At 41.9% G+C, this 27,545-nt stretch overlaps 1 protein-coding gene across 5 annotated transcripts in view; it reads right to left on the reverse strand.

Annotated features, from left to right (window-relative positions):
- EPS8 (EGFR pathway substrate 8, signaling adaptor) overlaps positions 1-24,819 on the reverse strand; it is a 270,753-nt gene extending 245,934 nt beyond the window's left edge. For all 5 annotated transcript variants that reach the window (XR_014026992.1, XR_014026993.1, XM_081331801.1 and 2 more), the window contains exon 1: positions 24,622-24,819. The gene's annotated coding sequence lies outside the window, so the exon portion shown is untranslated. The remainder of the gene's footprint in view (positions 1-24,621) is intronic.
- Between the last annotated feature and the right edge of the window lie 2,726 nt (positions 24,820-27,545).

Raw genomic sequence — 27,545 nt, forward strand, 5'->3', positions numbered from 1 at the left:
GTCCAAGGCTGGGAAAGAGAATGTTTCTTTGAAATATTCATACCAACATTACCTACAGCACTACATCACCTGTCTTCATACTTTTGAGCCTAAATTCAATCCTTGATAACCTCCACTTTCAAAAATGTCACTGCCAGGTTAAAAACATGCTTTCCCACAAGAATGAAACTTCAAACACAATGGTTTATAGAACACTGCATAGCAAAAAACTCAAAGGTTTTCTACAAACTATGTTTTAGGGCAGGGGTCTCCAAATCTGGTAATTTTAAGACTTGTGAACTTCAATTCCCAGAATTCCTGGGGAATTCTGGGAGTTGAAGTCCACAAGGCTTAAAGTTGCCAAGTCTGAAGATCCCTGTTCTAGGGAGCAAACTCTAGGCCAGGGGTGTCAAACTCACCGCGTCACGTGACGTGTCACGGCATATCATGATTTTTTTCTCCTTGCTGGTGCTAGGATGGGCACGGCTTCAGTGTGATGCATCCGGCCCGTGAGGCGGCAGTTTGACACCCCTGTTCTAGGCTTCCCAACCTTCCAAATTAAGGTCCTCTATGGCTTTCTTGAAGGACTTGGGAGGTGGCTGAGAGATTTTCTGTAACGGCTTCATCTAATTTAGGAACCATTGGTTTCCGCCTAACCAGTCTCATCCCCTTATCACAGAGCTAAGTTTTAAGCTATATCAGCTCATAGTTCATACTCTAAATCAGAGAGAGACAACCTTTTTGGCAGGCGGACAAGCTGGAAATTTGGTAACATCTGTGGCTGCACTCAGAAGATGGATGCCACTGAAGGCCATTACAAAACATCCATTAACCAGGAAGTAAATTAGTAAGTTACTCTTAGTCAGCCACCATCTTTCCAATTTACTTTTTCCAGTTTTGTTCTGGATAGATGGAAACAAAGAGAATTCTATGATATATCCAGCCACAGCTTTTATCAGATATCTCTAATAAATCTATCTCTAAGACTACCTATCACCAGAATATACAGCAAATATGTTAACATTTTCCACTGAACACTTAACTCTTCCTGCTCTGAACTGTAGGATGAAATTGCCATTGAATTAGTTAAAACTTTTCTTTCAGTACGCCAAAGCTTTCGTTCCCCAGATATTCTGAATGTGCCAATATTTCATTTTTGCTCATTCACGTTAACTGACCTCACACTTCCAAGAAAACCCACACTCTGGCCATCACCAGGACATATAAACCATAAACACATTTTGCAAATAGGGATGAAACAGCTACTGTAAGAAAACATGGGAGTGATTCAGATTAAGCATAAGGAGAACGGAGGTCATCACCAGCAGGGCAAAAATGCAAAAATGGAAGAACATCTGTTAGACCTGCTCTCCATCATGGATTCCCATGATCTTTAATGACCCAATAACAAGATGATGAGGTAATATGTGCCACGACGTTCGAGAGATTCATAAAATTTCCTCTCCAACTGTTTATCATTTCAAATTAGCATGTCAAATTGGAATGAGACAGAAGAGGAGAAAGGACATATAAACAACGTATCCAGAACGTTTGGTCACTGTGTCCCTTCCCTCAGCAAATATAAGTTAATCCAAGGACAGGTCCTAAGAGAGAGAGAAAAATAAATCCTGAAGCTGTCAACAAGGTTTTCAGAACAAACTTTGCTAACCCAGAAACCCACTACAAGGCTGATATATGAACATGTCACCATTTGAATGTCAAACGATTAACATTACTAAACAGTAGACAGCCAGTTTGGTCCAGTGGTTAAGGCACCAGGCTAGAGACCGTGAGTTCTAGTCTGTCCTTAGGCATGAAAGTCATCTGGTGGTTTGGGACCAGTTGCTCTCTCTCAACCTAACACACCTTACGGGGTTATTATGGGGAAAATAGGAGAATGAAAGAGAAAAGAAGGTGTGTTCCCTTGCCTGAGTTACTTATACCAAGTAATGAAGGTGGGATAAGTCTAATAAATAAATATGGCCATCAAAGATATATGGCCATCAGTGAATATGTACAAGCCCTCCAACAAGTTCAGATCTTGGCTAAGGGAGAGAGACTGTGGTTCGGTGTCTAAGATGCCACACTATCATATTGGGGAGACCCAGGTTCACATCCACCCTTAACCATGGTAATTCATGAGTTGACTTGGGCCAATCATTTGTTCTCAGTCCAATTAACTCACAGGGTGGTTACAGAAATAAAATTTAGATAGATAGATAGATAGATAGATAGATAGATAGATAGATAGATAGATAGATAGATAGATAGATAGAGATAGACAGACAGACAGACAGACAGACAGATGGTAGATAGGTACAGACAAACATATCAATACACATTTGATTAAAATGTGTTTATTTTTTAAAATTGTCCAGACCTTTGCAATACACTTTTCTAAATTGTGCTGCTTGAATGCATATCAAATCAGAACATAAATCAGAATCTCAGCCATTGCCCACTTTGACTGGATAGAGGACAAAAAAAACACCTTCAGGTGGATTTTTTTCCAGGTGCTTTAACAAGAGACTGAAAGGGAAGACATTTTGTGTGCATACCGTGCTCTGTAATCTGCACTAAAGCATTTTCTCTATAGCATGAAGGATTTTTTAAGCCATTCATTTGGTATGGTGAAATATTAAGATTTTTCCCTTATAGCACCAAGGATTTTAAAGCCATACATTCAGTATGGGGAATTATTAAAATATCCCTTATCGCACAAAGGATTACATGGCTGAATGCACCGCCCTTTAATCCATTCCTCTAAATATAGGCCTTGCAATCACATCATGGAACAGAATGGCAATGGAACATATGGAGGGAGGAGGGGGAAATGACACACTTTTCAGAAGGTTAAATTATAAGCCAAAAAAAGAAAAAAGAATCAGAGATACTTGATGCTTCTCTTCCAATGCAGGAGCAGAGTGGATATCCTGTTATAAACTGAAAGATAACTGGTATATATGCTGCCAAAGCAAACACCAAACTTTACAAAATACAAGATAACAGAGGTGAAAGGGACCTTGGAGGCCTTCTAGTCCAACCCCCTGCTCAAGCAGGAGACCGTATACCATTTCAGACACATGGCTGTCCAATCTCTTCTTAAAAATCTCTTAGATGTTTTGGAACTGTTGGTGAGACCGTTAAAAGTCGTTGGCGCTGTTTGAATTTGTTCCACCAGCAGCAAGATCTGACTGCTGGCCTAGTGATGGATTCTATTGCAAATCAGGGCTGTTTCCAGAGGAGGCAGAGGAGGCAGAGAGGACCTGGAGCTTATGGAGCGAAGGAACTGGATGAGGCTGTCGGCAGGCCCAGAGGAAGAGAGAGAGGCTTTTGGAGGAGTTGGTGGCGGCGGCAGCGTGCTCCAGGGGCGAAAAGAAGCAAGGCCTCTTTAAGGAAAGGGTGGAAGAGTCAGCATCAGAAAAAGGAAAGAAGGCGAGGTTGTCAGAATACAAGCAAATTTGAGGGCTAATCCACATGGAGGCCCATTTCCATCTGTCCCGTTTGCCATCGTTCACTCCCTAGAGACTAAAATGGACAATGTGAAATTTGAGTGGGCCACGAACAAGGAGTATATATCGGAGGTGGTGACCCTTTGAGAGCTGTATGCAACGAAATTTCATTTTGATGTATGCCGATTGGTGTACATTCAAAGTGACAATAAAGTTATCATCATCAAAAAACCTCCAGCAATGGAGCACCCAGAACTTCTGGAGGCAAACCATTTCTCCTTAGTTCTAGGTTGGTTCTCTCTTTGATTAGTTTATCCTTATTGCTTCTTGCCCTTCCTTCAGGCGCTTGGGAGAATAGCCTGACCCCTTCTTCTTTGTGACATCCCCTCAAAGATTGGAAGACTGCTATTCTGTCACCCCCTATTCCTTCTCTTCGTTAGACTAGAGATATTCGGTTCCTGCAACCATTCATCATATGTTTTAGCTTCCAGCCCCCTAATCCTCTTTGTTTCTCCAAGGATGAGTATTTAATTTCGATTAAATAATTGCACCCTGCCTTAGATGGCTATACGCATTAAGGCAGACAGATGAACAGAAAATTAGGCAAAACACTGAAAAAAGACCAAAGTGCAAATAATGACTAATACCCAGAAAGTCTGCAGGTACTGGAAAGTTCAAGAGAACTGGGTTAAATCCAGGGGAAGAGAAAGCAAAATTTGTTTCAGTTTCCCCCTAGCAAACAGTTCCTTCCAAGCTCAGATTAATACATCACAAATCAAGCAGCTTCACTTTCAGATATCAAACTGATTCAAAACTCCCAGCTTCTGGCTCTCTTTCTCCTGACCTTTTGCTGCAGAGAAATACCAATCACTCCTGACAAGGTGGGTCAACCTGCACTTGGGTGTTGCTTATGTCAGGGCTTTTCAACCAGTGGTACAGGTACCACCTGTGGTACATTGGCACCAGGCAGGTGGTACACGACCATCCTAGAAAAGTGGTAGTGGGGGAGGGGAATAAGCTGAACTGGTGGCAGCACCGCACAAGCCTGAGCGAGAGATGGCTGGAGCTGCAGGGCTGTCAGGGCTCAGTGGAAGTGCCAGGATCAGCGCTTCGTCAGGGCTGTCAAAGCTCAGAGGAAGCGCCAGGATCAGCACCAGGTTCCAGCTGGAGCTCGGCGCTGATCCTGGTGCTTCTGAGCCCAGAAGAAGCACCAATCAGCTGGAATGTTGCAGCATCTCCAGGGTCTTGTGATTTACATTCAGATGCTTGGCAACTGATTCATATTTATGACGGTCACAGTGTCCCAGGGTCATGTGAAGTGACCAAAACCTGCTGCAACCACCCAGCAGAGGGGGGGGGGGAATAAAAACCAAACACTCCCCCACCCCCCACCCCCAGCTGCCAATCCTCAACATAAATGCTCACAACAATGAAAACCTCGGACAGGAGGAAGAGCGCCGCTGGGTGGGCAGGCAGGTGTCTTGCTTGGCTGTGGCTTGGGGGGCACTTTTTTCAGTGCCACTGTAACTTCGAACAGTCACTAAGCGAACTGTTGTAAGTCGAGAACTACCTGTACTTCATCACTTTTCCCCTTTTTTTTTGGTCATCAAATTTTTGACACCTTGCTAGGCGATTGGTGGTACTTGGATGTTGCCATATCCTAAAAGTGGTACAATGGGTGAAAAGGTTGAAAAGCCCCGGCTTATGTAACAGCTCCATAATCAATATGGAAAACCCTCTTTTACACACTTTTACACACCAGACTTTGCCCTTGGAAGACGCCTGGCAGAAACAACATGCTACTCAAAGCAGAATTAATTAGAAATTCATACCGCTAGGAAGGAAGCTATATTCAGCTCCATTAGAGAGGTTTGTGCACAGGGAAGATTTTTTTTTTGCATTAAAGAAGTGTTAAAGCCTTTCCCTTCCTTCCCTCCCTGGAAAACACTCAGCAATAAGAGGGCAAATAAGGGTGTGACATTGTCATTGAACTTAAGCAGGTCACCAACTGCACAGATGTTCTTCTCTACCCCATCCCATCCCACCCCACCCCACTCCACCCTATAGTCATTCCTAACAGGTAGGCACATGTTTTGGAAGAATGCCTTCTTCCTGTTCATTTCCACCAGAAGTTTGTATAAGAAGAGACAAAATACTCATACAACACTAAAACTTGTTCCAAGGAAGTGAGAATGTATTTGGGTTCAAACCCATGCGCTACATATTGCAAATTTCTAATTAAGGCTATGTGAAATTACTGTTCAGTTTGGGTCAGAGAATATTTAAAGCAAAGGATGGGGAAGAGAGGTGAAGGGGAGGAAAGACGGTCTTCTTTACTACTCTAAGTACAATAACAGTGAGTGGGGGGGTCGCTCCCCCCCTCCCCAACTTCCTTTGGCCTCTTTAACCAGGGATGACAACTGACAACATATACAGAAACAGGGATACTTTCTGGATTAAAGATGCCACTGTCTTGCTAACGTGAATTAGCAAGGTGCTTGACATTCACTTTTCCATGAGTGCAGCCAAAATAAGATGGAAAAGTCTGTAATGCAAGAGTTGACATAAGGATTTGGAAATGCCATGATCTGAAAATTGGACTTCAGGACTGAATATATGACAGGAAGAACAGACTATCTGTAATCTTGTTTCACAAGCTCAGCATTTCTATAAGATTTCCAGGGTACAAACATTTATTTGTTTGCTGTTTATTCAATTTATATGACCACCCACCAGTGATTTAATCAAACCATCCTCTTTTAAGGGCTTGATTCACAGGTTGCATTAAGCCATAAATCAAGATTTGCCCTCTACAAAGCTTGGATTCACAGGCCATCATTAAGCTGCCTTCCTTATAAAATATTCTTGCGGGTAAATTATTTCCCATAAGGTAGATGTCAGAGAGTGAAACAGTGACTCAGTTCATACATTGTGCTAATCCATGATTTTAAAATGGTTTATCAAACAAATAACTGGGTTCAGGTAACATGAGGCTCTATTTACAAATCATTAGCAATCTTCACACAGTCGTTTATAGGGAAAAGTTAAGTCAGTCACATTATAGTTCTGTCCAGTAAACCATAACTTCGTTTAATTTTGGTTAAGTATGTCCAGACAATTTTCCAGTATTTTATCCCATACTGATAATTTAATATTTTAGCCAATAATGACAACCTTGGATAGCTCTGCTACCCCTAATCCAGTACTAACTACTAATGGCAAATTTTTATGTTTTTTTTTAAATTACTTATTAGGTAAAAAAAAGTAGAGCCTTGTGGGAAAGGAGGAGGAGGAGGAGGAGGATAGATTCCTTTCTGTTTTTTTCTGACAACATCTATATCTCTCCTTCCTCTAATTTTTCACAATACTCTACGAGGTAGATTTAGCTGAGTGACTGTTATGCAAGCATCTTCTGTGGCTGAGATGTATTTGAACTGGGTTCTCCCTACTTCTTCCCACCTCTACTATTAGACCACCCACACTCACAAGGTTTCTCTTGTTTAAAACACTGAGCTTTAATAAAAGATCTTCAACCAAGTGAAATACAATCTTTTTAATCAGAAATAGGCATCTTCCATGAGAAAAATACTGCTGGAAGTCAGATGGCATTAGATATGGGAACATAGTCAAAATTTACAAGTATCCTGTCTTGGCTGATTTCATTCATACTCTGATGATGATTATTTTTATCTTTACTCTCCTACCATCCGGTAGGAGATATAGGAGTATAGCCAGCCATACCAACAGGCTGAAAAATAGCTTTTATCCGTGGGCTGTTAGGCTTTTAAATGGGATATAATCTCTGTGAACCTATGCAGAATTGAGTTGGGAGGCCGGTGTGTGGTGTAGTTGGTTCACATGGTGTGGTAGGATGGAGGGTTTGTTGTCACTGTGTGTTGGGGGGAGAGAGCAGGGGGGGAGGCTCAGCTAATCTCAATGTACACATGTTGTACTTTGACAATAAAGGTTTTATTTATTATTATTATTATTTATTTGAATGTATTTGATGCCCAGCTCTTTTGAAGAAAATCTCCTCCTTCCCCCCGCCCTGCCCCAGTAAAACCTGGACACCTACAAAGTACACCCCTACCAGTCTCCTTACACCTTGGATCGTGTGGAAAAATTCAGTAGGATGTTCCCTTGCCATTCTTCACCACTAACCTACTGTGAACAAGAGCAATAATAGCAACAGCAGCAACAACAACAACAACAACAACAACAATAATAATAATAATAATAATAATAATAATAATAATAATAATAATAGCAGTGCCTGGAGACAGCAGAATAGACAAGAAAGAACTGGAGAAGATAACAAAATTCAAAGCCCTAAAATTAGAAATAGAACAAGTGTGGCAAAGGCAAACAAGGGTAACACCAATAGTAATAGGTGCCTTAGGTACAATCCCAAAACAACAGAAGCACCACTTGAACACCACTGGCATTGACAAACTTGACATTAGTCAATTGCAAAAGGCGGCCTTACTAGGAACTGCTTCCATCCCGCAACGATATCTGTAATACTATCAATTCAAACATCCACATCTGCCTATCCCAGGTCCTTGGTAAGGACTCGATAGGTAGACAAAAATGTCATATCCAGTCTGAACATCGGGCTGATTGTGTGATGATCAATAATAATAGCTCCTAAGGTTGTGCATGTAACACATCTGCCACACAAGTTGCGCAAAGTGCCAATTTGCTTCCAGGTCCAATTCAAGGTGGTTGTTTATAATTTGGTTTTAATCCTGCTTTTAATCATGTTTTACATTATTTTATTATCTTGATTGTAAACTACCCAGGGTCACTTAGGTGAGATGGGCAGTGTAGCAATTTGGTAAATAAATAAAATAAAAATGAATGTTTTTAAGGTGCTCCAGAGAAGAAATAATTGATGCTATAATCCTATACAAACGTAGCCCTATTGAACAGAGGCAGAGGATGCTGTGCAATAAGACAGATTTCTAGGATGGGGTTGGACGTTTTAAAAAGAAATTTTGCTTTGGTGGAAAAGAGTCGTGCAGGCTTACAATGTATTAACTGTTTGCCAAAACACCAATGCAAAACACATCCTGTCAAAAATTTGGAAAAATGAAATGAAATACATATATGCAAGGGTTCAATCCTTTAAAATAAAAGGGTCATTATTTTCTTTCCAGACAAAATGTATGATTTTTTAAACCATAAACCAGCCAGAGCCATTCTGGAACCAGGTGACCCCCAAATCTAATAAATAAAACAGAAATAAAATAATACAGTAAAATAATACATTTCCTGCACCTCTAAGGGTGGCATCCAAATCAGAAATTAAGCCAACCATACTCCCTGCCATTCTCTTAGAAAAACATCACTGCTGCTAGGTTTTAGAGGTACAGGCATTTTCCACTACAATCACCAGACAAATAACACATGCACAAAAATAATCCATCTGCAATTGTGCATGTGCATTTATCATTGCTTTTAACCCACATTTCATCTAGAATCTCCGCAGCCACAGTTCAGTTGGCAGATGCTAAATGCCTTTAAGCTAGCATTGCCTCCTGCAAAATTAATTTATATACAAGCTGAAGAAACTGGCAAATTAACATGCATTTGCTTATTGGAGCTGAGGTTGTTGCATTCTTTCTGGAGAGCCTTGGGCTTAACGAGCCTCTAATCTCCCTGGCTGTTGTGTTCTAACACAGAGTTAAATTAGCTTTGTAAAACAGCCCGGTCACATTTTACTCTTCCACTCTTCCATCCCATGACTTGGATAATGCTCGAGGTACTTCTCTCCTGTAACGTTCTTTGCTGGGTGAAAGGAAGGCCCAGGATATTTATTTAAATTAAATAAAGTCCTTTGTTGCTAGCCCCTTCATTCCTTTGCATAAATTCTATGCATTTGCCTGCATGCAGCTTGGGATCACCTATGGAGATGACGCTAATGCTTAAATACAGCATTGGGGTTAAATAATAATAATAATAAGTTGGAAGGGACCTTGGAGGTCATCTAGTCCAACCCCCTGCTCAGGCAGGAAACCCTATACCATTTCAGACAAATGGCTGGCCAGTCTCTTCTTAAAAACTTCCAGTGTTGGAGCATTCACCGCTTCTGGAGGCAGGTTGTTCCACTGGTTAATTGTTCTAACTGTCAGGAAATTTCTCCTTAGTTCTAGGTTGCTTCTCTCCTTGACTAGTTTCCATCCGTTGCTTTCTTGTTTAACGCTTCAGCCTTGCAGTGTCTCCTTTCCACTCCCCCCCCCCAAGTTTCCACTATGAGAAGATTAAAGGCTAAGCCCACAACCTGCTGAGCCTGGAAAACAACTGGCAGCCAGCATGGAACTTTCAATATTAAGGATGACACTTAAGACAGAATAGAGTAAAATAAGCCAGTAACTCAAAGAGGCACAATGTGTGCACTCCCCATAAAGACTTGAGGGCAGCTCCCCTCGAGCCCATTAAAGAATTATCACCAAATATAACCTTTAAGATGACAGGGCAGAGAAATAATTAACTACATGGGGGAGCTAAAACATCAACGGTATGATCATTAATTCAGTTTTAATTCAGCTTTTAAAATAAATTAGGTTTTTTTCCCCTCTTGCTGCCCTCACCCACTGCCAAAGCACACTCCATTCACAAATGCTGCACTGACTTATAAAAAGCTTCTCCTTGTTGCCACAGGCAGGCAACTCATATTGGCATCAGGCAAATTTCATCCAGCACCTGGGTGTCAACTGAGAGCAAACTCAAGCAGATGCTAAGGGATTCCTGTTAGCTTTCCATTCTGGGTTAGACAAGGCCCAGTTGCCGTATTAAAGTGATCCTGGCTTGGCAGGGGAAACCTCACAAGGCTACAATCCCACCCTGGAGGACCCCCTCACTTATCCCTGCTTGACCCTTCCTGTTCCCCAGTTTCAGTTTTATTTATTTAGTCCACTGTTGGGGCTGCCCAACTCTTTGGCAGCTCTCGGTGGCTTACATACAAGAAAGGAAAATCATATACGTATGTATGTATACATGTAAAAAAAAAAAAACACCTGGCCAACTGAAAGAACAAAACAGGTAGTCCTTGTTTAGTGACCATTCAAAGTTACAACAGCACTGAAAAATGGGACTTAGGAATGTTTTTCACAGTTACGACCTTTGCAGCATCACCCATGATCATGTGATTAAAATTCAGATGTTTGGCATCTGGCTCATATTTCTCTGAAATAGTACAGGGTTTCCTGCCAGAGCAGGAGGTTGGACTATTTATTTATTTTATTTTATTTTAATTCTATTTATATCCCGCCCTTCTCCGAAAACTCAGGGCGGCTTACAAGCTTAGCAGTAGAAGACTAGAAGACCTCCAAGGTCCCTTTCCAACACTATTATTCTGCCCCAGCTTTTTATAACATCAAATGGCTTGCAAAGGTATCACAAAACAACCCAGAGCAAAAAGCATGCTTGGAAATGCCAAAATGCAGGGGAAGAAGACCACAGCACAGATAAATTTTATAACAGCAGGCAGGAAGGAGAAACAGTTGGCAGATCTGCCCAGCTTGCTTGAGTCAAGAGAGCAAGATTAACATGGTAGCCAGCATGCTGAAAGAGGACTAAATAGTTCAGAGTTCAAATCCCCACCTTGCCCTAAAGGCTGGTGACAGATTAAGGGTCAGGCACTCTTTTCCCCTCTTGCAAGATACCGTAGTTATGAAGATTAAAGGAGTACAAAGAACTGCACACTATCACAAGGAACCACACCTGCAGGAGGAAGGAAAAGTAAAAAAAGTCAAGATGGTGGAACCACATCTGGATGCATCCCCCCACCCTTTTGTATATAGGCGGACAAAAGGAACAAGGTTAGACATGCCTCACAATGTTGATCTTGACTTTTTTATGGTTTCCTGTGGTTCCAACTCTTTGAAAAGTAGAATTTCAGGATAAATGAAATCAGAATCTGCAAAAAAGAGTGGCATTGCTATAGCTAATGACTGATCTGGACGCTATTTTGACTAAGGATTATTGAAATTGAAGTCCACAATATTTTTTTTAATCTATCTGGTTGGGGGAGGATGATATAAAAGAATAGGCCCTGTTATTCTCAGGAAGTAACCTTCTCTATACAGTACAGTATCCATAAAAAAGATATTTACTGCTAGGTCACAATTGGTCACTGACAGATTATAGTAGAAAGCCCTCTTAAGCTGGCTCTTTAAATCATGTCTTACTAGAGCATCGATTAATGTATCTTCTGCTTTACAGTTAACATTATGGCTTTCATCCAGATGTCCAAAATAGCTCTAACTTAGAAAGAGAGTGTTTTCAACACTTTTTAATATACTGTATGCATATTTTAGCATGTGCTTCTCAGATATCAAACCTCTGAAATACAACACTTCCCATCAGTCATATGTTTTTCTATTCTTTTGGCATCTTCCATTTTTTAGTGACGTAAATCTAATGCTGAGGTAGATGAGTGAAGCTTAGTCACTGTCCCCACCAAGACATCCTTGCTACTGATTCTGGAGTCCTTGACTTACAACCATTCAAAATCAACTTGTCATCTTCAGTTGCATTCTTCAACGGTGACAACTGTTCCAAAGACATATCTTTGAATTTGATGTCTATCTTCTTTTCTACTTTTTTCAGGTCCAGGGGTTCAAGTTTTAGGGTGAGAAGCAGCAAGCACTCTTACAATGTGAGCTAAGCCTGCATAAGCAAGTGGCTTGGCACAGAACCAAAGCTAAACTTGGATCTATATTTTATCTAAATTTATGCACATTAAATATGGAGAACGTGATTACCTCCCCATCTATTTAAGCATTTTCTCCTCCTGTTATGTAAACATTACACTTCAGCATTTGGTTTTAGAGAGGCTTTGAAAGCCACTTTCAAAGCTTATATAGGGGAATGACATGCAAATCAAGGTTTTGGGTTGAGCATCAGGGTTAAAGATTGTTTACCACGGTCAAATTTCTGTCCTACCTCTTTATTTGCATCACTGAAAGGCAGGTGTTTCTACCCAACAAGTCTTTTAGACTAGATCTCGGCAATTTTAACAGAAATAGCACAAGCCTAAATGAGGGATGTTTGGAGAAACACGTTAACACACATAGGCACACAAAGCAATCAATATCACAAAAATCTATTTCCACTAAGAAAAACATTATTTGCCACATACAAACAGGGAACAAAAGTGCTATTTATGGCCACTGACCAACTCATCTCCGTGCTGTTTTGGACAAACCACATTCATCCAATCTGGCTGCAATGAACTGATAGGGAGACTGCCTGGATGAAAAGCCCTAGTTGCATTCAGACTCTTGTATCTGCCATGGCTGTATGCTTTGTTGATAAGACAACACTGCCCTCTTCTCAGGGACCCTCTGCCCTGGAGAGTTGATCACTGTATTTCTCAGAACTGAAAATGACTTTGTTGTGCTATAAACTCTAGATGTTTCCAGCACAATATACTTGGAAGGTTAGAGCTGTCAATCAAAGCAATTATATTCCAAAAGAAGTGAATATTTGCAGCCTAGAGTGGAAGTGTAAAGTTCTAGAACAGGGGTGGGGAACCTTGGCTCTTTTATGACTTGTGGACTTCAACTCCCAGAATTCCTGGGAGTTGAAGTCTACAAGTCATAAAAGAGACAAGGTTCCCCACCCCTGTTCTAGCTCTCAGAGGTTGGTTGTTTGTCTGCAGATGTTTTGTTACCCAGCTAATCAATACCGTTAACTAATGGGGTAAAGAAACATCTGCAGGTAAACACCTGAGCTCAGAAAACACCAAGAACTTTGCAACAAGTTATGTATGTCTCACACAATCTTCAGGATTTTTCTTTCATGAAGAATTTTGAGTGAAAATGTTTCTACTGTTGCAGAGAGGTCTGTTTAGGGTCCCTTTAAAATAGCCCGAAAGCTTGGTACTGACAACTCCAGAGGACACCAAAGCAGCTCAAAGCATTACCTGAAGATCAGTTGGGTAGATGAGCTGCTAAGTGTGTTCTACTGCTATCCCAACTACAAAGGTCTAGACAAGGGGTCTTCAAACTTGGCAATTTTAAGACTTGTAGACTTCAACTCCCAGAATTCCTCAGCCAGCGTGCCTGGCTGAGGAATTCTGGGAGTTGACGTCCGCAAGTCTTAAAGTTGCCAAGTTTGAAGATCACTGGTCTAGACCAATGTTTCTTAATCTTGGCATCTTTAAAATGTATCAATTTAAGCACATCTTAAGGTTGCCAAGATTAAGAAAGACTGGTCTGGACACAGGTGCCATGGACTACACTTTTCCAATAAAACAAAAAGTCACCCTGGGCCAGGGGTAAGCAACCTTAGCTCTTTTATGACTTGTGGACTTCAACTCCCAGAATTCCTGAGCCAGCTGGCTGAGGAATTCTGGGAGTTGAAGTCCACGAGTCATAAAAGAGCCAAGGTTGCCTACCCCTGCCCTGGGCTATTAGCAGAGGGCTTGAAAATGTGTGGAGAATCTATGGTCATATTTGGGCTTCCATGTACCAGTTGGGACTTTCCATGAACTTTCTACATCTAGATTTCATGTTATACTTAATCAGGGTTGGTCGAATAAAACACACTAGATGGGGTCACACAGAATGCTAGGTCTCAAGCTATGGTCTACAAATGACAATAGTCCAATTTGTGAATGGTGTTGAAGGAAAAACAAAGAAACCACCCAGTGGCTTTGCATATTTGTGAAACTAAGCTTAAGACTTTAGATCAGGGGTAGGCAACCTTGGCTCTTTTGTGACTTGTGGACTTCAACTCCCAGAATTCCTGAGCCAGCTCAGAAATTCTGGGAGTTGAAGTCCACGAGTCATAAAAGAGACAAGGTTGCCTACTCCTGCTTTAGATGGACTGGTATCGGCTTTTTGAAAATCTTTACATAAAAGAACGTGGAAAAGTGGGAACACAATTCATAACATCACTTCCTCTCCTCTCCACCGACCATCAGCTAAAGGGAGTTTCAGGTCTCCTATGAGATTCAAATTTTGAACTGGGTTTGTATTTCATAACCATGGTATGTTTACATTTATTAAACAAGCCACAATTGAATAGATTCTTACAATGCAGTAAGGCAAAACCAAAATAACTATAATGTAAAATGTCTGTATAATGAGTGAACTAATCCTAACAAAGTGGGGTAGTAAATTGGACATTGAACTTGAACAACAGCGATGCAGACTAGGTTCACAGATAACATTAAGCCGTGGTTTGCTTAATCATAAGCAATAGGCTAGGTTTATACAACACTGGTAGAAACTGATCTATAAACAGGGCGGCTGTGTGTGCATAGTACACTGAGCTAAAACCAAACCAATTATGTTACTGTTTATTTTGGCAAGAGAATTAGGGTTTGTTGTTCTAATTCATATGGAAACAACGTGTACACGGACGCTCAGACAGACCCACACCTAGATTCAACTTCTCCCTCCTCCAAGAGAAATCGACATGAATGTCAGAAATGCTGAATTTCTAAAAGGCCAGGTGAATGCTTCGATAAGGCAGACCTTGTTAACACAATGCATCCTAATTGCTACTGAAAATAAATCCATTTCCTTCACATGTGTGACCATAGCTCAGATTTCTTTTATTTATTTATTTTAAAAGCTACAGTCACGGCCACTTAAAAGTTGACATGCATTTCTCTGACCCTGATGGAGGAGCCTGCTGGCTCCAGAGATATCGGTGGATGTCCTCTTTTGTTTTTTTAATTTTGAGGCTCAGGGCTGGGATGCTGATCTGGAACAACCAGGTTAAAGTAAGGAAAGACTTATTCCTTCAGAGAGAAAAGGCACACATCAAAGTCAAGAGAAGTAGGAGATCTTTGCTTAATTGAGTTAAACTCCAGAAAGAAACCCAGAAAGAGATAAGGGGAAAGGAAACTAGAGAAAGGGCTGTTGTAGTAGGAGTTACTACTGCTGCCATGGCCATAAGAGGATAACTTGAAGCAATGTTTCTCAGTCTCTTTAAGATGCCTGGACTTCAACTCCCAGAGTACCCCAGGCAGCCATGCTGGCTTCAGTATTCTGGGAGTTGAAGTCCACACATCTTAAAAAGGCTAAGGTTGAGAAACACTGCTTTGGAGACTAAATCCAGGCATGTCCTATTCCAAGAGCTCCATGAAAACCATCATTCTCTTCCACTTTGCTCATGACAATCCAAGCAAGTCTCACACTCCGTAGTCTCAGAAAGCCTGGATGAGGAGCTTCTTCCGGGAATGGGAAACAGCCAAATAAATCCCTGTGCTCTATTGGTCAAAATGAAAACGGTCTTCACGGAAATCTGTTTCCAACAGCTCTACAGTACGGTGCAGAAAAATCAGGTTTTGAACAAAGTACCATGGTGACCCCCTTCATGGATTACTGCCTTGTCGTGGCGAAGGGGCTTGCGTAATTCAATGAAGCTATGAGCTATGCCGTGCAGGGCCACCCAAGACGGACAGGTCATAGCAGAGAGTTCTGACAAAACGTGATCCACTGGAGAAGGAAATGGCAACCCACTCCAGTATCTTTGCCATGAAAACCCTATGGACAGTACCAAAAGGCAAAACGATATGACGCTGGAAGATGAGCCCCTCAGGTCGGAAGGCGTCCAATATGCTACTGGGGAAGAGCAGAGGGCTAGTACTAGTAGCGCCAGAAAGAATGAAGCGACTGGGCCAAAGCCGAAAGGACGCTCAGCTGTGGATGTGTCTGGTGGTGAAAGGAAAGTCCAATGCTGTAAAGATTTTTTCTCCATAGGAACCTGGAATGTAAGATCCATGAATCAAGGAAAGCTGGACGTGGTCAAACAAGAGATGACAAGACTGAACATTGACATCTTAGGTATCAGCGAACTAAAATGGACAGGAATGGGTGAATTTAATTCAGATGACCATCAGGTATACTACTGTGGGCAAGAATCCTTCAGAAGAAATGGAGTAGCCTTCATAGTCAATAAAAGAGTAGGAAAAGCAATACTGGGATACAATCCTCAAAATGACAGAATGATCTCAGTTCGAATCCAAGGCAAACCATTCAATATCACAGTAGTCCAAGTCTATGCCCCAACCACCAGTGCTGAAGAGGATGAAATTGACCAGTTCTATGAAGCACTACAGCACCTTATAGAACTAACACCAAAAAATGATGTTCTTATCATCATGGGGGATTGGAATGCTAAAGTAGGAAGCCAAAAGATAACTGGAATAACAGGCAAGTTTGGCCTTGGAGTGCAAAATGAAGCAGGGCACAGGCTGATAGAATTCTGTCAAGAGAATGCGATGGTCATAGCAAACACTCTTTTCCAACAACCCAAGAGACGGCTCTACACATGGACATCACCAGATGGTCAACACAGAAATCAGATTGACTATATGCTCTGCAGCCAAAGATGGAGAAGCTCTATACAGTCAGTAAAAACAAGACCAGGAGCTGACTGTGGCTCAGACCATGAGCTTCTCCTTGCAAAGTTTAGGCTTAAACTGAAGAAAGTAGGGAAAAGCACTAGGCCACTCAGGTATGAATTAAATCATATCCCTGTTGAATATACAGTAGAGGTGACAAATAGATTTAAGGAATTAGATCTGATAGACAGAGTGCCTGAAGAACTATGGACAGAGGTTCGCGACATTGTACAAGAGGTAGCAACCAAAACCGTCCCAAAGAAAAATAAATGCAAGAAAGCAAAATGGCTGTCTGAGGAAGCTTTGCAAATAGCTGAGGAAAGGAGGGAAGCGAAAGGCAAGGGAGAAAAAGAAAGATACGCCCAATTGAATGCAGAATTCCAGAGAATAGCTAGAAGAGATAAGAATGCCTTCTTAAATGAACAGTGCAAAGAAATAGAAGAAAACAATAGAATAGGGAGGACCAGAGATCTTTTCAAGAAAATTGGAGAAATGAAGGGCACGTTTAATGCAAAAATGGGCATGATAAAGGACCAAAATGGCAGGGACCTAACAGAGGCAGAAGAGATTAAGAAGAGGTGGCAAAATTACACAGAAGAACTATACAAGAATGAGCTTAACGTCCCTGATAATCACAATGAGGTGGTCACTGACCTCGAGCCAGACATCCTAGAATGTGAAGTGAAGTGGGCCTTAGAAAAACTGAGCAACAACAAAGCTAGTGGAAGTGACAGTATTCCAGCTGAGCTATTCAAAATCTTAAAAGACAATGCAGTAAAAGTGCTACACTCAATTTGCCAGCAAATTTGGAAAACTCAACAGTGGCCACAGGATTGGAAAAGATCAGTTTACATTCCAATTCCAAAGAAAGGCAGTGCCAAAGAATGTTCAAACTATCGCACCATTGCACTCATTTCTCATGCTAGTAAAGTCATGCTTAAAATCCTACAAGCTAGACTTCAGCAGTATGTGGATCGAGAACTACCAGAAGTACAGGCAGGATTTCGAAGAGGCAGAGGAACTAGAGATCAAATTGCCAATATACGCTGGATCATGGAGAAAGCTAGGGAGTTCCAGAAAAACATCTACTTCTGCTTCATTGACTATGCTAAAGCCTTTGATTGTGTGGATCATAACAAACTGTGGCAAGTTCTTAAAGAGATGGGAGTACCAGACCATCTTATTTGTCTCTTGAGAAACCTATATGCGGGCCAAGAAGCAACAGTGAGAACTGGACACGGAACCACTGATTGGTTCAAAATTGGGAAAGGAGTCCGGCAAGGCTGTATACTGTCGCCCTGCCTATTTAACTTATATGCAGAGCACATCATGAGAAAGGCAGGGCTAGATGAATCAAAAGTTGGAATTAAGATTGCCGGAAGAAATATCAACAACCTAAGATACGCAGATGATACCACTCTAATGGCAGAAAGTGAAGAAGAACTAAAGAGCCTCTTGTTGCAGGTGAAGAAGGAGAGTGCAAAACTTGGGTTGAAACTTAACATTAAGAAAACCAAGATCATGGCATCTGGCCCTCTCAATTCCTGGCAAATAGATGGGGAAGAAATGGAGGTAGTGACAGATTTTATTTTCCTGGGCTCCAAGATCACTGCAGACGGGGACTGTAGCCAAGAAATTAAAAGACGCTTGCTCCTGGGGAGGAAAGCCATGGCAAATCTAGACAGCACACTAAAAAGCAGAGACATCACCCTGTCAACAAAAGTGCGTATAGTCAAGGCTATGGTCTTCCCAGTTGCAATGTATGGCAGTGAAAGTTGGACCATAAGAAAGGCTGAGCGCCAAAGAATTGAGGCCTTTGAACTGTGGTGCTGGAGAAGACTCCTGCGAGTCCCTTGGACTGCAAGGCGATCAAACCGGTCAGTCCTAGAGGAGATCAATCCTGACTGCTCTTTAGAAGGCCAGATTCTGAAGCTAAAACTCAAGTACTTTGGCCACCTAATGAGAAGGAAGGACTCACTGGAGAAGAGCCTAATGCTGGGAAAGATCGAGGGCAATAGAAGAAGGGGACGACAGAGAATGAGGTGGCTGGATGGAGTCACTGAAGCAGTAGGCGCGAGCTTAAATGGACTCCAGAAGATGGTAGAGGACAGGAAGGCCTGGAGGAATGTTGTCCATAGGGTCGCGATGGGTCGGACACGACTTCGCAGCTAACAACAACAACAACCATGGTGACAGACATTCCCAGTATTAAAAGAACACCGCTGCTCTGGCAGAAATGTTCCTTTTCAAATAGTATCGGCAAATTTTATCTGTAAGTTTAGATTATACTTATTCTACCTATTTCTCTTGTTTAGCTTGTTCTGTTCCTCATGTGGGTAAAATCTTATATAAATAGTCTTCAACTCACAACCATTCATTTAGTGATCATTCAAAGTTACGGCACTAAAAACAACAACAACTGGTTCTCACATGTATAACTGTTGTGGTATCCTCACAATCAACAGGATCAAAATGCAGGCACATTTATTTATGACGTCTGTGGCATCCCGAGGTCATGTGATCACCGTCTGTGACTTTCCCAGCCAGATTCCAACAAGTAAAGTCAATGGGGGAAGCCAAATTCGCTTAACAACTGCCTGATTTACTTAACAACTACAGTGATTTGCCTCACAACTGTGGCAAAAAAAGGTTATAAAATCAGGTACGACTCACTTAAGTGCCATCTTGTTAGCAATGGAAATTCTGATCCTAATTATGGATTTGAGGACTGTCTGTATAGGTCAGGGGTAGGCAATCTTGGCTCTTTTATGACTCGTGGACTTCAACTCCCAGAATTCCTGAGCCAGGCTGAGTCAGGAATTCTGGGAATTGAAGTCCATGAGTCATAAAAGAGCCAAGGTTGCCTACCGCTGGCATAGGTGTTATGTGCTCATACATAACAAAACAGAAACAGAAAAAGGAGAAAACTGCAAGGGATGGATAATTATAGGCATATTAAAACTACCCAATTCTTTTAGAAATACCGACTCCTACCTTTTTTGGAAAAAATAAAGAAATAACTTCAAAAGAACTCAGTTCCCACTCTTTTCCCCCAGAAGAATTGGATACTATTTGCAAGCTATCTAGCATTCGACAAGTGGAGATGAAAAATGCCATATCTACCCAAAATCAGTATGGAGATTTTCAAGCAGTGCTCCTTCACTAATTTTTGTTTTGTTTAAAAAAACTGTATTGTTCTGGAACAATCATGGCAAAAATCGCAGCAATAGCATCTCTTCTTGAGGAACAGCTGCACCATATTTCAGAGGGACTGAATGAAAGCTTGTGCAAAAGAAAGTGAAAATAGACAAGGAAGATTCCCCGTTGATAGATCTGAGTTGTTGGGACTGGTCGGAAATAGAATTTGACAATAGAATAAACCTCACAGCTTGTGGAACTCTTATCCAAAGTGAAAATTAAGAGGGTGGGATTTTTTAATGGGAAGTTATAAGAAATACCAGGTCTGGAGGTTAGCTGCTAGAAAGTTCAAGAAGGACACCTGAGAAGAAGGCATTATTGAATTAGGGTTATTTTCTTACTAATATGGATACTTCTGTGCAGTCTTAAGAAGATGAACTCAACTCAGAATTTACTTGCTTCCCTTGAGTGGATAGCAGAATTCTAGGCAAAGATAGTTGGGTTGGGCAGAGAAATGCTTTCATAGGAAATAGATTGCAGGCACTATTCTATTCATAGTCCCTTTATTATAAGAATCAAAATCTAAAGCGTTAACCCTGGACATTTCTCTACGGACTCAAAAGGAATCTAACACGTGGACAACCTTTCTCCACCATGGACTGACGGTCATAGGTACAAGGTTGATCTTTTTGAATGGCAGCATACATAAACAAAAAAAAAGTATCTTTCAGAAGCAAATAAAGGGTTTTGGAAAACAAGAATACAACAGGTCCCATTCCATCTGGCGGATCTGAAAGTTGTTCAGCCTTTCAAAAGGCTACCTAATAACTTCTTGAGATCTTTTATCAGTGCAGGGAAGCAGAGGGACTGTCATGTTCAAAATGACTCCAAAGCAAGGCTGTCAGTCTAGCACATAAAGGAACACTCCATCCAGATTCCTGTTAAAATGTCTCTATGCATTTATTTTACATTCATGTGGCAACTAAGGAATCCATTTATCCACAGTAATATTCTTTCCTGGAATATTTATTTATTTAAATGTATTGGTTTCCCGATTCCAGTCCTTCAGCATTCACAACAGAGCACCAAGCCACAGAAGTTGAATTAACAGGGCGATTGATGCAGCGCTGATAAGCACCATTTCTAAAAATGGGGCAAGAGAGCAAGCTGATGACAGTCAGTTTAACAACAAAGATGATAGGAAGCAGAAATAAGGAAACACTTAACAACCTCCCTCCCTCAACTTTACTTAAAGTAAGTCAGGTATCAACATGGGTGCAGACAAGGGTGACTCAACAGATATTATAAACTTGGATCTGCAAAACACCTTTTACAAAGTCCAGTGTGAAAGTCTCCAGAACTAAACAGAGGCATAGAATCAAGATCACGCAAAGTATTAGTACCGGTTTATAAAACTCTAGTGAGACCACACCTGGAATACCGCAACCAATTTTGATCACCATACTACAAAAAAGATGTTGAGACTTCGGAAAAAGTGCAGAGGAGAGAAACTAAGATGAAACATATGAAGAACGTCAGCAGGACTTGGGTTTGGCTAGTCTGAAGAAAAGAAGAAATAGGGGTGAGATGATAGCAGTATTCCAGTATTTGAGGGGCTGCCCCAAAGAAGAGGGGGTCAAATTATTCTCCAAAGCACCGGAAGGCAGGATAAGAAACAAGGGTTGGAAACTGATCAGAGAGAGAAGCAAGCTGGAATTAAGGAGAAACTTCCTGACATTGAGGACAATTAACCAGTGGAACAGCTTGTCTCCAGAAATCGTGGGTGCTCCATTTCTGGAGGTTTTTAAGAAGAGACTGGACAGCCACTTATCTGAGATGGTATAGGGCAGATTCTCCTGCCTGAGCAAGAGGCTGGACTAGAAAACCTCCAAGGTTCTATTCTATTCTATTCTATTCTATTCTATTCTATTCTATTCTATTCTATTCTATTCTATTCTATTCTAGTCTAGTCTAGTCTAGTCTAGTCTAGTCTAGTCTAGTCTAGTCTAGTCTAGTCTAGTCTAGTCTAGTCTCTCAGCCATAATGGAATAAAAAGAGAGGAGTTCCCTTGAATTAAAGAGAGAGTTTGGTGTAGTGATTAAGACAAGAGGCTAGAAACTGGAAGACTGTGAGTTCTACATTCAACTCACTTTAGGCATGAAGCCAGCTGGGTCAGTCCTTCTCATTCAGCCCCAGGAAGAAGACGACAAGGGCAAACCACTTCCAAAATCTTGCCAAGAATACTGCAGGAACCTGTCCAGGAAATTGCCAAGAATCAACACTGACTCAAAGGCACATAGTTCTCTTGGATTGGCAACTGCAGATAAAGCAGGAAGTAGAAGGAATAAACGAGCAATTGTCATCCTGATAAGAAGGGGATCCTTGGAAATTGGCTCAGGAGAAGGCAACAAGGTGCTTGTTGCAAGTGGGTATGGGTGTCAGACCTCCTTAATTGAAAGATGCATTTTTCTGGGCTCCCACTGCAACCTACCAACCAGTACAGTATGCCGTGCATACTGGCATCCACTTTTCAGAGTCCAGCACCACACCTCCCTAATAGAGAAAAGGGTTTTAAAAAAAATCCTTGTCCAATGATTTAGAACTTGGGGTCCTCCCTTGAAACGGTAGGAAGATCGAGGAGTGACGGAAATACTTTTTCAACCACAGCATAAATTAAACTGTCGCATTGGCTTCCAGGAATTGTAAGGTTTTGGAGGATCAGATTAATGCATGATAACTAAGGGCTGTTTTCTATCTCTGCAAATACTTTAAATACAGACTGTTGAGAAGCAACAGTGAACAGCGGCTACTTGGTTCCAATCCAGGTGGGTAGAGGTTGGTTACAGAGTGAGCCAGCAAAGAACTTCTTCAGATGTTGTAAATTTCCAGACGTCCCAAAGATATCATCCAATCGGGATTCCCATGATAAGATGGGATGATAAGATTATCTGAGTTAAAGGACGGGATGGAAGTAACATAGAAGAGGACTTTACACTTACTGTAGGGCAGTGTTTCACAACCTTGGCAACTGCAAGATATGTGGATTTCAACTCCCAGAATTCCCTAGCCAGCAGGGGTGGCTGGGGTATTTTGGGAATTGAAGCCCACACATCTTACAGTTGCTAAGGTTGAGAAACACTGCTCTAGGCCAGGACACTGTGCAATTTCAGCAATTGTGATAGAAAATATGGAGCTTTAAGAGAAGGGTCTAGTTATACTGTACACACAATTATCATACCAATTATATCTGTACATACCAATTATTGTACATATAATTATATTATCAGTTGAAGTGTTGTTTTTGTTTCCTAATCACAAGCCCTTACATAGGAAACAAAACACAAAAGCCTCACCCATAAATAGGGTTTATGACAACTCTCCAGGCCCTATTTCCACCAATCGTAGAGTATATCTACACAACACAAACAGAATTCTACCCATTTTCTGGATCTATACAACCCACCAAAGCATCCCCTATTTATACAGACGGGAGTTCACGTTGGGCAAAGCTAGGTTAGCTAGTTTGTGGTTTTGTGAGCTGTACATACACAACCAGCACCAGCTTTGTGGCAAACTGGCTGGATGAAGTGGGACTTGCTATTCAAGAATCGTTGAACAGTAAGATGGGTGGCATATAAATTTAGTAAGTAAATAAACTCAGATGGATGTTTCTGAATTGGGAGATATTCTCCTATTTAGCCAAACAAGAACACTGAGATCCAGTTTACATTGTTGCAAAACCACACCACGTCCCCATCCTTAATTTCAATAAACCCACAATCGGCAATGCATTGAGTTGTTAAACAGGGTTTGCAAACCGTAATGACAAGAGTTCACACAAAGCAATAAGCCCCAAACCAAAGAAATCCAATGAAAACTTCACCTGTTAGGGTATTCCAACCTTGTTACTCGCCTCTAACCCGCATTAGTTGTACATCAACCACGTTGGCGAAAGATTAGGGGAGCTGAAATCCAGCCCCCCACCCCCCACCCCGACGGGCAGGAGTGTCAAGGGGGGGCCGGTGTGTCAAACAAGAGAGAAAGTCACGCAAACCCACAGCGCAGAGCCAAGCCTTCCTTGCAACAACAAAAAATTAAATAAATAAATAAATAAATAAATAAATAAATAAATAAATAAATAAATAAATAAATAAATAAATAAATAAATAAAAAAAAATAAAAAAAGGGGGGCAAAAATCGAGTTGGGAAGACAAGCGACAGGAGTGGCTACTGAATGCTCAGGTTACAGAAAAAGAAAAGCCACAGGTAGGAACTCCCCACAGATTCTGGCTTGAGAAATTCACACACACACACATACACACACACACACACACACACACACACACACAATCACCCCCACTCTCAAAAATACCCCCCACCCCGCAGCTCATCGACCAAAGCTCAGGTGACAATCACCAACAAATGTGTGCGTCCCCCCCCCTCTCTCTTTTTTTTTCACCCACGAGAGTTCACCATTCCCTCCCCCCCACCTCCTGCTGCTGCCTTCGCCCGGGGAAATCGGAGATGGGATCGAAATGGGGCCATAGGATTCCGCGCAGCTGACCCCCCCCCATCCCCGCCACAGCGCGCACACGCGCAGTAGCCAGCCTTCAACCCGCGGGAGGGTGGGGGGGGCTGGTCTCGCGGGGAGGGAGGGGGGGCTTAGGGGGCGACCCCCGAGCCTACCTTTCTCGGCTCCTCCGGTTCAGCTTCTGCTCATCCACAAGGCTTTTTTTTTCGCCCCGCGGGAGGGGATGGGTGCGCCAAACCGGAGGAAGGGCTACCAAACCCCGCCGCTTCTGGTCCGGGAAGTGCGGCCGGTGAGCCTCGGCGAAGTCCTTCGCTTCCCGCAGGTCATCGGAGCCAAGCGGAAAAAGCCGCCGCCGCCGCCGCCGCGTAGGGGTAAAGCGAAGTGCAGCTTCGCCTTCCAAAAGTGCCCGCCTCTGCCTCGGCCCCGGCTGGGGCTCCCGCGCTTTCGCTGGCGCCGGTCTCCCTCTAGCGACCCACCTGGGCTTTGCTCGATCGGAAAAGGCTGCCGGCCACCCCCCCACACACACCCCGCTTCCCACGGGCCGCGCTAAACCCCGTCCGGTGGATTCCCCTGCACGACGCGGCCGGGGTTCGAGTCCCTCTCCCGAGCCGCTGAAAGCGAGCGGGGGGGGGGGTTCGTTTGGCTTAGATCCCAGGCTTCGTGGGTTTTTTTTCAGACCGTGGGCATCGTGTGGTTGGCGCTTCATGGGTGAAGCCAGTTGTGGTGGGGTTTTCAACCAGCTGGGATCGTGGCTTGGGCGATTGCGGTCGATCGTAACTGTGAACTGACCCTGTAGCTCAGGGGTCTTCAAACTTGGCCCTTTTATGACTTGTGGACTTCAACTCCCAGAATTCCTCAGCCAGCTTTGCTGGCTGAGGAATTCTGGGAGTTGAAGTCCACAAGTCATAAAAGGGCCAAGTTTGAAGACCCCTGCTGTAGCTTCTTGAGTCGGTGTGTAGGAAGGTGGGAGTAAAATTCCTTCATTCCCATTCAGCTTTCCGAAGGAAACTGGGCTGCTAATTTCCTCACCTCCTTGCTCGTTTTAACCACATTTGCCTTGTGTACTGGGGCCATCAATCCTTCACAAACCATAGTGGGCCCGTAGCCACAGTTTCAAAGCTAGTCAGTTCCTCTTCCTGCCTTCCTGCTAAATAAAGGCTTTGACCAACATCCAAGTTAAAATCAAGCAAGCTGCTGCTTTATAGCAATGTGGTTGGCGCTTCATGGGTGAAGCCAGTTGTGGTGGGGTTTTCAACCAGCTGGGATCGTGGCTTCTTCGCAAGATTGGGCGATTGCGGTCGATCGTAACTGTGAACTGACCCTGTAGCTTGAGTCGGCGTGTAGGAAGGTGGGAGTAAAATTCCTTCATTCCCATTCAGCTTTCCGAAGGAAACTGGGCTGCTAATTTCCTCACCTCCTTGCTTGTTTTAACCACATTTGCCTTGTGTACTGGGGCCATCAATCCTTCACAAACCATAGTGGGCCCATAGCCACAGTTTCAAAGCTAGTCAGTTCCTCTTCCTGCCTTCCTGCTAAATAAAGGCTTTGACCAACATCTAAGTTAAAATCAAGCAAGCTGCTGCTTTATAGCAATGGCATCATATATTTAGTAAATCCAGTTATTGTAGTTTATGCCTCAACTGGTATAAACTCAACCTGTTTTTTCCCCCCCAAAAAAACCAAGTTGTGTATATTTTAGTGTGTTATGTATGTGAAGCTGTAGAGGTTATATACAGTAAAGTCAACACTATCCTTTTGTTATCCCCAAATTGGGGGAGCAACACACACACACACAAACACACACACACACACACCCTAACTTAGTTCCAGAAACTGGATTATTTTCCTTTTTTGTGGTAAGTTTAAGGAACAATATGATCACCTGTGATGCCGCCATTATCCTCTCCACAGGAGCAAAAATATTAGCCTTGCCCATTTTGGTGATATCATATTTTTGGCTCCAATTGCCATCAAAGGCCAAATAAAAGTGCAGACTTTGGTCACAAGAAAATTGCCCCTCCCATCTTCAGAAGTATGAATGTTTCACTTTGGATCATTTGAACCCATACATAGGAGATCAAAAATGAAACAGTGATTCTCCTAAATTCAGCATGAGAAAAGCAGGCAGCAATATGTACAGAGAAAGTTTTTAAAAAGTCAAAATAGTAAAATATGCAAAAAGAGACAGGTCTTGGATTACACAACTGCAGCTGACATCTTGACCTTTTTCTTCTTATACGGTTTTAATTTATTAATACAAAACAAAACTTGTACGTTGCATTATCTGGATACAGTGATATTTATACAGTGTTGACTGGAGGTTATTAATACTCTGATGTTTAAATATTTTAAACCGTTAAAGAAAAAAAGTTTGTCAATATTAACTATGATTTCTAATATTTAATGTTGATAAACTTAAGGTGGCTTAAATTTTACATCTAAAGCTGAATGTGGCATTGATAAACAAATGCAGAATACATTAAATTATTATTTGTATATAATAAAGGTTCCAATGTTTGAAACAAGCTTGGAGAACATACCACAGCAAAAATCTAAAAACCGAGCTACAAGTATTTTCTATTATTTCACAGTTCCAATATCTCTACTGCATTGTTACTTATTGTTGTTTATGCACGTTAAGAAAAAAATAATAGTAATAACAGAGAAAGTTTAAAAGGCCATTTGGTTTCTTAACATCCCCCTCTTGTTCCCTTCTTGGTCATTGTTTTTGTCTTGCGATGGTTTTGTTTTTTGCATTGTTCTCTGTGTTTTAAACATTTTAAACATTTTAACAATTGTAAACTACCCAGAGTCACTGGGAGTCAGGCAGCATATAAATTGAATAAATCATTACTATTATTATTAAGGTCTGCCACAACAACATGAAGTCACGGCTGCCAATTCTTTAGCTGGTATTGACCTTCATTTGCATTGAGTTCTTCCTAGGCTGTCATAATGTATTAGCATACTGTAATGTATGTGTGGATCCAAGCAGGGTGGCCTTTTGTGACTGACGGATGGAAATTTTGTCAGTCAAGGAGCAGATTTTTCTAATTGCAGTCCAAGAATTTTTAGTATG

Source organism: Vipera berus, assembly GCF_964194415.1.
Source record: "Vipera berus genome assembly, chromosome: 6".
Lineage (NCBI taxonomy): Eukaryota > Metazoa > Chordata > Lepidosauria > Squamata > Viperidae > Vipera > Vipera berus.